The sequence below is a fragment of the Anomaloglossus baeobatrachus genome, chromosome 4, assembly GCF_048569485.1.
Source record: "Anomaloglossus baeobatrachus isolate aAnoBae1 chromosome 4, aAnoBae1.hap1, whole genome shotgun sequence".
Taxonomy (NCBI): Eukaryota; Metazoa; Chordata; class Amphibia; order Anura; family Aromobatidae; genus Anomaloglossus; species Anomaloglossus baeobatrachus.
This window is the reverse complement of record NC_134356.1, coordinates 647,162,251-647,171,459: the sequence shown is the minus strand read 5'-3', so window position 1 is coordinate 647,171,459 and position 9,209 is coordinate 647,162,251. Positions and strand designations below refer to the sequence as shown.

General features: G+C 38.6%; 4 non-coding genes across 4 annotated transcripts; all 4 read left to right on the top strand.

Moving 5' to 3' along the window:
• Window positions 1-3,152: 3,152 nt before the first annotated feature.
• On the top strand, window positions 3,153-3,225 carry TRNAM-CAU (transfer RNA methionine (anticodon CAU)). Its single transcript has one exon. It is a non-coding gene; the product is annotated as a tRNA-Met (tRNA).
• A 1,695-nt stretch (window positions 3,226-4,920) lies between these two features.
• TRNAM-CAU (transfer RNA methionine (anticodon CAU)) lies at window positions 4,921-4,993 on the top strand. Its single transcript has one exon. It is a non-coding gene; the product is annotated as a tRNA-Met (tRNA).
• Window positions 4,994-6,023: 1,030 nt separating this feature from the next.
• On the top strand, window positions 6,024-6,096 carry TRNAM-CAU (transfer RNA methionine (anticodon CAU)). Its single transcript has one exon. It is a non-coding gene; the product is annotated as a tRNA-Met (tRNA).
• Window positions 6,097-8,230: 2,134 nt separating this feature from the next.
• Window positions 8,231-8,303, top strand: TRNAM-CAU (transfer RNA methionine (anticodon CAU)). The gene has a single exon. It is a non-coding gene; the product is annotated as a tRNA-Met (tRNA).
• Window positions 8,304-9,209: the final 906 nt, after the last annotated feature.

The following is a 9,209-nucleotide window of genomic DNA, read 5'->3' as shown; positions in this document are numbered from 1 at the left end:
GTTCATAGTGGGGTACCACAGGGGTCAGTATTGGGCCCGCTTCTTTTCAACATATTTATAAATGACCTTGTTGGGGGCATGCGGAGTAGAATTTCAATATTTGCAGATGATACTAAACTCTGCAGGGTAATCAATACAGAGGAGGATAATTTTATATTACAGGGAGATTTATGTAAATTGGAGGATTGGGCTGAGAAGTGGCAATTGAAGTTTAATGTAGATAAATGTAAGGTCATGCACTTGGGTAGAGGGAATAACATTTATGATTATGTACTTAATTGTAGAACACTGGGTAAAACAGACACAGAAAAAGACTTGGGTGTATGGGTGGATGGTAAACTTCACTTTAGTGGACAGTGTCAGGCAGCTGCTGCCAGGGCTAATAAAATAATGGGATGTATTAAAAGAGGTATAAGTGTTCATGAAAGAAATATAGTTCTACCTCTGTACAAGTCACTAGTGCGACCGCACTTAGAATACTGTGTAGAATTCTGGTCACCGATATATAAGAAGGACATAGCTGAACTGGAGAGGGTGCAGAGAAGAGCGACCAAGATTATTAGAGGAATGGGGGGGCTGCAATACGAAGACAGGTTATTAAACTTGGGGTTATTTAGTCTGGAAAAACGAAGGCTTAGGGGAGATCTAATCACAATGTATAAATATATGAGGGGACAGTACAGAGACCTTTCCAAAGATCTATTTACACCTAGGCCTGCGACTGGAACACGGGGGCATCTGCTACGTCTTGAGGAAAGAAGGTTTAATCATAATCACAGACGAGGATTCTTTACTGTACGAGCAGTGAGACTATGGAACTCTCTGCCGCATGATGTTGTAATGAGTGATTCACTACTAACATTTAAGCAGAGACTGGACGCCTTTCTTGAAAAATTTAATATAACCAGTTATGTATATTAGATTTTATGACAGGGTATTGATCCAGGGAACTAGTCTGATTGCCGGATGTGGAGTCAGGAAGGAAATTTTTTCCCCATTTGAACTTGTTTGCCACATTGGGGTTTTTTTGCCTTCCTCTGGATCAACATGTTAGGCTACGGGTTGAACTAGATGGACTTAGCGTCTCCCTTCAACCTTAAAAACTATGATACTATGATACTATCATGAAACCAAATAGTTAAAAGTCAAAAGTAAAAATGATTTGTGATATGAATTCAAATGGAGTATTGAGCAAAAGAATGGAATGAATGTCCAAAATCTATTGTGGTCAGCATTTTTTGCTGCAAAGAGCAAATCCAAGCTAGACTGACTGTATGCATGGCTTGTGTCGACATTTCAATGCGTTACTTATTACAGAAAAAGTGGCAATCCCATAGCAGGAATCGAACCAGTAAACTAAGAATACTGGTTGCTTGGTCAAATGGGATAACCCAAAGAGTCACAGAAAAAATGAGAGGCGTAAAAAAAAAAAAAAAGAGTGTTGCTTTGATTAAAAAACTTTTTCCTTTCAACAGTTTAAACTTGACTCATTTGAACAGTAGTTAGGAGCTAGTGGCTTATTCTGATGATTATGAGGTTTTCCCTCAGATAGGGTACAGTTCACTCCTTTTTTTTTGACTGGGGAGCTTGAGAAATTTGCCATTCAGTTGTTAAATTCTACAGATTAGAATGGAAATTGGAGGCCAAAGGACAGGCCATACGAGTTTTTGAGTTCCTCGACATTTTGAAGTAAAAAATGATAGTTGAGAATAGTTTGAGCTATGAAACCTATAAAAGTGTTGTGCAAGAGTTTGAAATGAAGTGCCAAGACCCTAACGTTTTGCAACTTTGGCTGCAAAGTGCAAATTTTACCTGAACTGCTTTTTTATGCAAACAACTGTCGGCCTTTGAATGTCAGAGATAGTACAGAAAAAGCAGCATTCCCATACCGGGAGTCGAACCCGGGCCGCCTGGGTGAAAACCAGGAATCCTAACCGCTAGACCATATGGGAGGTGTTTTTCTCATTAGACGTTGTCAATGTGGAAAAAGAAGAACTGAATTGCTTTCAGTAAGTAAGTTTGGCACATCCTTGCTAGAAGCTTGCCTCGTTAGCGCAGTAGATAGCGCGTCAGTCTCATAATCTGAAGGTCGTGAGTTCGATCCTCACACGGGCCACTATGCTTTAGATATTTTGTCTCCATCTTGACTAGACAGCCAGAACTGTATCCACTCAGTACCAAAAAACGTCAGATATAAAGGAAGGGGGTTTTGGATCCTTTGAAACCAAATAGTTAAAAGTCAAAAGTAAAAATGATTTGTGATATGAATTCAAATGGAGTATTGAGCAAAAGAATGGAATGAATGTCCAAAATCTATTGTGGTCAGCATTTTTTGCTGCAAAAAGCAAATCCAAGCTAGACTGACTGTATGCATGGCTTGTGTCGACATTTCAATGCGTGACTTATTACAGAAAAAGTGGCAATCCCATAGCAGGAATCGAACCAGTAAACTAAGAATACTGGTTGCTTGGTCAAATGGGATAACCCAAAGAGTCACAGAAAAAATGAGAGGCGTAAAAAAAAAAAAAAAAAAAAAATAAAAATAGAGTGTTGCTTTGATTAAAAAACTTTTTCCTTTCAACAGTTTAAACTTGACTCATTTGAACAGTAGTTAGGAGCTAGTGGCTTATTCTGATGATTATGAGGTTTTCCCTCAGATAGGGTACAGTTCACTCCTTTTTTTTTGACTGGGGAGCTTGAGAAATTTGCCATTCAGTTGTTAAATTCTACAGATTAGAATGGAAATTGGAGGCCAAAGGACAGGCCATACGAGTTTTTGAGTTCCTCGACATTTTGAAGTAAAAAATGATAGTTGAGAATAGTTTGAGCTATGAAACCTATAAAAGTGTTGTGCAAGAGTTTGAAATGAAGTGCCAAGACCCTAACGTTTTGCAACTTCGGCTGCAAAGTGCAAATTTTACCTGAACTGCTTTTTTAAGCAAACAACTGTCGGCCTTTGAATGTCAGAGATAGTACAGAAAAAGCAGCATTCCCATACCGGGAGTCGAACCCGGGCCGCCTGGGTGAAAACCAGGAATCCTAACCGCTAGACCATATGGGAAGTGCTTTTCTCATTAGACGTTGTCAATGTGGAAAAAGAAGAACTGAATTGCTTTCAGTAAGTAAGTTTGGCACATCCTTGCTAGAAGCTTGCCTCGTTAGCGCAGTAGGTAGCGCGTCAGTCTCATAATCTGAAGGTCGTGAGTTCGATCCTCACACGGGGCACTATGCTTTAGATATTTTGTCTCCATCTTGACTAGACAGCCAGAACTGTATCCACTCAGTACCAAAAAACGTCAGATATAAAGGAAGGGGGTTTTGGATCCTTTGAAACCAAATAGTTAAAAGTCAAAAGTAAAAATGATTTGTGATATGAATTCAAATGGAGTATTGAGCAAAAGAATGGAATGAATGTCCAAAATCTATTGTGGTCAGCATTTTTTGCTGCAAAGAGCAAATCCAAGCTAGACTGACTGTATGCATGGCTTGTGTCGACATTTCAATGCGTGACTTATTACAGAAAAAGTGGCAATCCCATAGCAGGAATCGAACCAGTAAACTAAGAATACTGGTTGCTTGGTCAAATGGGATAACCCAAAGAGTCACAGAAAAAATGAGAGGCGTAAAAAAAAAAAAAAAAAAAAAAATAGAGTGTTGCTTTGATTAAAAAACTTTTTCCTTTCAACAGTTTAAACTTGACTCATTTGAACAGTAGTTAGGAGCTAGTGGCTTATTCTGATGATTATGAGGTTTTCCCTCAGATAGGGTACAGTTCACTCCTTTTTTTTTGACTGGGGAGCTTGAGAAATTTGCCATTCAGTTGTTAAATTCTACAGATTAGAATGGAAATTAGAGGCCAAAGGACAGGCCATACAAGTTTTTGAGTTCCTCGACATTTTGAAGTAAAAAATGATAGTTGAGAATAGTTTGAGCTATGAAACCTATTAAAGTGTTGTGCAAGAGTTGGAAATGAAGTGCCAAGACCCTAACGTTTTGCAAAAGTTAAAATGATTTGTGATATGAATTCAAATGGAGTATTGAGCAAAAGAATGGAATGAATGTCCAAAATCTATTGTGGTCAGCATTTTTTGCTGCAAAGAGCAAATCCAAGCTAGACTGACTGTATGCATGGCTTGTGTCGACATTTCAATGCGTGACTTATTACAGAAAAAGTGGCAATCCCATAGCAGGAATCGAACCAGTAAACTAAGAATACTGGTTGCTTGGTCAAATGGGATAACCCAAAGAGTCACAGAAAAAATGAGAGGCGTAAAAAAAAAAAAAAAAAAAAAAAAAAAAAAAAAAAAAAAAAAGAGTGTTGCTTTGATTAAAAAACTTTTTCCTTTCAACAGTTTAAACTTGACTCATTTGAACAGTAGTTAGGAGCTAGTGGCTTATTCTGATGATTATGAGGTTTTCCCTCAGATAGGGTACAGTTCACTCCTTTTTTTTTGACTGGGGAGCTTGAGAAATTTGCCATTCAGTTGTTAAATTCTACAGATTAGAATGGAAATTAGAGGCCAAAGGACAGGCCATACAAGTTGTTGAGTTCCTCGACATTTTGAAGTAAAAAATGATAGTTGAGAATAGTTTGAGCTATGAAACCTATTAAGGTGTTGTGCAAGAGTTGGAAATGAAGTGCCAAGACCCTAACGTTTTGCAACTTTGGCTGCAAAGTGCAAATTTTACCTGAACTGCTTTTTTATGCAAACAACTGTCGGCCTTTGAATGTCAGAGATAGTACAGAAAAAGCAGCATTCCCATACCGGGAGTCGAACCCGGGCCGCCTGGGTGAAAACCAGGAATCCTAACCGCTAGACCATATGGGAAGTGTTGTTCTCATAAGACGTTGTCAATGTGGAAAAAGAAGAACTTAATTGCTTTCAGTAAGTAAGTTTGGCATATCCTTGCTAGAAGCTTGCCTCGTTAGCGCAGTAGGTAGCGCGTCAGTCTCATAATCTGAAGGTCGTGAGTTCGATCCTCACACGGGGCACTATGCTTTAGATATTTTGTCTCCATCTTGACTAGACAGCCAGAACTGTATCCACTCAGTACCAAAAAACGTCAGATATAAAGGAAGGGGGTTTTGGATCCTTTGAAACCAAATAGTTAAAAGTCAAAAGTAAAAATGATTTGTGATATGAATTCAAATGGAGTATTGAGCAAAAGAATGGAATGAATGTCCAAAATCTATTGTGGTCAGCATTTTTTGCTGCAAAGAGCAAATCCAAGCTAGACTGACTGTATGCATGGCTTGTGTCGACATTTCAATGCGTTACTTATTACAGAAAAAGTGGCAATCCCATAGCAGGAATCGAACCAGTAAACTAAGAATACTGGTTGCTTGGTCAAATGGGATAACCCAAAGAGTCACAGAAAAAATGAGAGGCGTAAAAAAAAAAAAAAAAAAAAAAAAGAGTGTTGCTTTGATTAAAAAACTTTTTCCTTTCAACAGTTTAAACTTGACTCATTTGAACAGTAGTTAGGAGCTAGTGGCTTATTCTGATGATTATGAGGTTTTCCCTCAGATAGGGTACAGTTCACTCCTTTTTTTTTGACTGGGGAGCTTGAGAAATTTGCCATTCAGTTGTTAAATTCTACAGATTAGAATGGAAATTGGAGGCCAAAGGACAGGCCATACGAGTTTTTGAGTTCCTCGACATTTTGAAGTAAAAAATGATAGTTGAGAATAGTTTGAGCTATGAAACCTATAAAAGTGTTGTGCAAGAGTTTGAAATGAAGTGCCAAGACCCTAACGTTTTGCAACTTTGGCTGCAAAGTGCAAATTTTACCTGAACTGCTTTTTTATGCAAACAACTGTCGGCCTTTGAATGTCAGAGATAGTACAGAAAAAGCAGCATTCCCATACCGGGAGTCGAACCCGGGCCGCCTGGGTGAAAACCAGGAATCCTAACCGCTAGACCATATGGGAAGTGTTTTTCTCATTAGACGTTGTCAATGTGGAAAAAGAAGAACTGAATTGCTTTCAGTAAGTAAGTTTGGCACATCCTTGCTAGAAGCTTGCCTCGTTAGCGCAGTAGGTAGCGCGTCAGTCTCATAATCTGAAGGTCGTGAGTTCGATCCTCACACGGGGCACTATGCTTTAGATATTTTGTCTCCATCTTGACTAGACAGCCAGAACTGTATCCACTCAGTACCAAAAAACGTCAGATATAAAGGAAGGGGGTTTTGGATCCTTTGAAACCAAATAGTTAAAAGTCAAAAGTAAAAATGATTTGTGATATGAATTCAAATGGAGTATTGAGCAAAAGAATGGAATGAATGTCCAAAATCTATTGTGGTCAGCATTTTTTGCTGCAAAAAGCAAATCCAAGCTAGACTGACTGTATGCATGGCTTGTGTCGACATTTCAATGCGTGACTTATTACAGAAAAAGTGGCAATCCCATAGCAGGAATCGAACCAGTAAACTAAGAATACTGGTTGCTTGGTCAAATGGGATAACCCAAAGAGTCACAGAAAAAATGAGAGGCGTAAAAAAAAAAAAAAAAAAAAAAATAGAGTGTTGCTTTGATTAAAAAACTTTTTCCTTTCAACAGTTTAAACTTGACTCATTTGAACAGTAGTTAGGAGCTAGTGGCTTATTCTGATGATTATGAGGTTTTCCCTCAGATAGGGTACAGTTCACTCCTTTTTTTTTGACTGGGGAGCTTGAGAAATTTGCCATTCAGTTGTTAAATTCTACAGATTAGAATGGAAATTGGAGGCCAAAGGACAGGCCATACGAGTTTTTGAGTTCCTCGACATTTTGAAGTAAAAAATGATAGTTGAGAATAGTTTGAGCTATGAAACCTATAAAAGTGTTGTGCAAGAGTTTGAAATGAAGTGCCAAGACCCTAACGTTTTGCAACTTTGGCTGCAAAGTGCAAATTTTACCTGAACTACTTTTTTATGCAAACAACTGTCGGCCTTTGAATGTCAGAGATAGTACAGAAAAAGCAGCATTCCCATACCGGGAGTCGAACCCGGGCCGCCTGGGTGAAAACCAGGAATCCTAACCGCTAGACCATATGGGAAGTGCTTTTCTCATTAGACGTTGTCAATGTGGAAAAAGAAGAACTGAATTGCTTTCAGTAAGTAAGTTTGGCACATCCTTGCTAGAAGCTTGCCTCGTTAGCGCAGTAGGTAGCGCGTCAGTCTCATAATCTGAAGGTCGTGAGTTCGATCCTCACACAGGGCACTATGCTTTAGATATTTTGTCTCCATCTTGACTAGACAGCCAGAACTGTATCCACTCAGTACCAAAAAACGTCAGATATAAAGGAAGGGGGTTTTGGATCCTTTGAAACCAAATAGTTAAAAGTCAAAAGTAAAAATGATTTGTGATATGAATTCAAATGGAGTATTGAGCAAAAGAATGGAATGAATGTCCAAAATCTATTGTGGTCAGCATTTTTTGCTGCAAAGAGCAAATCCAAGCTAGACTGACTGTATGCATGGCTTGTGTCGACATTTCAATGCGTGACTTATTACAGAAAAAGTGGCAATCCCATAGCAGGAATCGAACCAGTAAACTAAGAATACTGGTTGCTTGGTCAAATGGGATAACCCAAAGAGTCACAGAAAAAATGAGAGGCGTAAAAAAAAAAAAAAAAAAAAAAAAGAGTGTTGCTTTGATTAAAAAACTTTTTCCTTTCAACAGTTTAAACTTGACTCATTTGAACAGTAGTTAGGAGCTAGTGGCTTATTCTGATGATTATGAGGTTTTCCCTCAGATAGGGTACAGTTCACTCCTTTTTTTTTGACTGGGGAGCTTGAGAAATTTGCCATTCAGTTGTTAAATTCTACAGATTAGAATGGAAATTGGAGGCCAAAGGACAGGCCATACGAGTTTTTGAGTTCCTCGACATTTTGAAGTAAAAAATGATAGTTGAGAATAGTTTGAGCTATGAAACCTATAAAAGTGTTGTGCAAGAGTTTGAAATGAAGTGCCAAGACCCTAACGTTTTGCAACTTTGGCTGCAAAGTGCAAATTTTACCTGAACTGCTTTTTTATGCAAACAACTGTCGGCCTTTGAATGTCAGAGATAGTACAGAAAAAGCAGCATTCCCATACCGGGAGTCGAACCCGGGCCGCCTGGGTGAAAACCAGGAATCCTAACCGCTAGACCATATGGGAAGTGTTTTTCTCATTAGACGTTGTCAATGTGGAAAAAGAAGAACTGAATTGCTTTCAGTAAGTAAGTTTGGCACATCCTTGCTAGAAGCTTGCCTCGTTAGCGCAGTAGGTAGCGCGTCAGTCTCATAATCTGAAGGTCGTGAGTTCGATCCTCACACGGGGCACTATGCTTTAGATATTTTGTCTCCATCTTGACTAGACAGCCAGAACTGTATCCACTCAGTACCAAAAAACGTCAGATATAAAGGAAGGGGGTTTTGGATCCTTTGAAACCAAATAGTTAAAAGTCAAAAGTAAAAATGATTTGTGATATGAATTCAAATGGAGTATTGAGCAAAAGAATGGAATGAATGTCCAAAATCTATTGTGGTCAGCATTTTTTGCTGCAAAAAGCAAATCCAAGCTAGACTGACTGTATGCATGGCTTGTGTCGACATTTCAATGCGTGACTTATTACAGAAAAAGTGGCAATCCCATAGCAGGAATCGAACCAGTAAACTAAGAATACTGGTTGCTTGGTCAAATGGGATAACCCAAAGAGTCACAGAAAAAATGAGAGGCGTAAAAAAAAAAAAAAAAAAAAAAATAGAGTGTTGCTTTGATTAAAAAACTTTTTCCTTTCAACAGTTTAAACTTGACTCATTTGAACAGTAGTTAGGAGCTAGTGGCTTATTCTGATGATTATGAGGTTTTCCCTCAGATAGGGTACAGTTCACTCCTTTTTTTTTGACTGGGGAGCTTGAGAAATTTGCCATTCAGTTGTTAAATTCTACAGATTAGAATGGAAATTGGAGGCCAAAGGACAGGCCATACGAGTTTTTGAGTTCCTCGACATTTTGAAGTAAAAAATGATAGTTGAGAATAGTTTGAGCTATGAAACCTATAAAAGTGTTGTGCAAGAGTTTGAAATGAAGTGCCAAGACCCTAACGTTTTGCAACTTTGGCTGCAAAGTGCAAATTTTACCTGAACTACTTTTTTATGCAAACAACTGTCGGCCTTTGAATGTCAGAGATAGTACAGAAAAAGCAGCATTCCCATACCGGGAGTCGAACCCGGGCCGCCTGGGTGA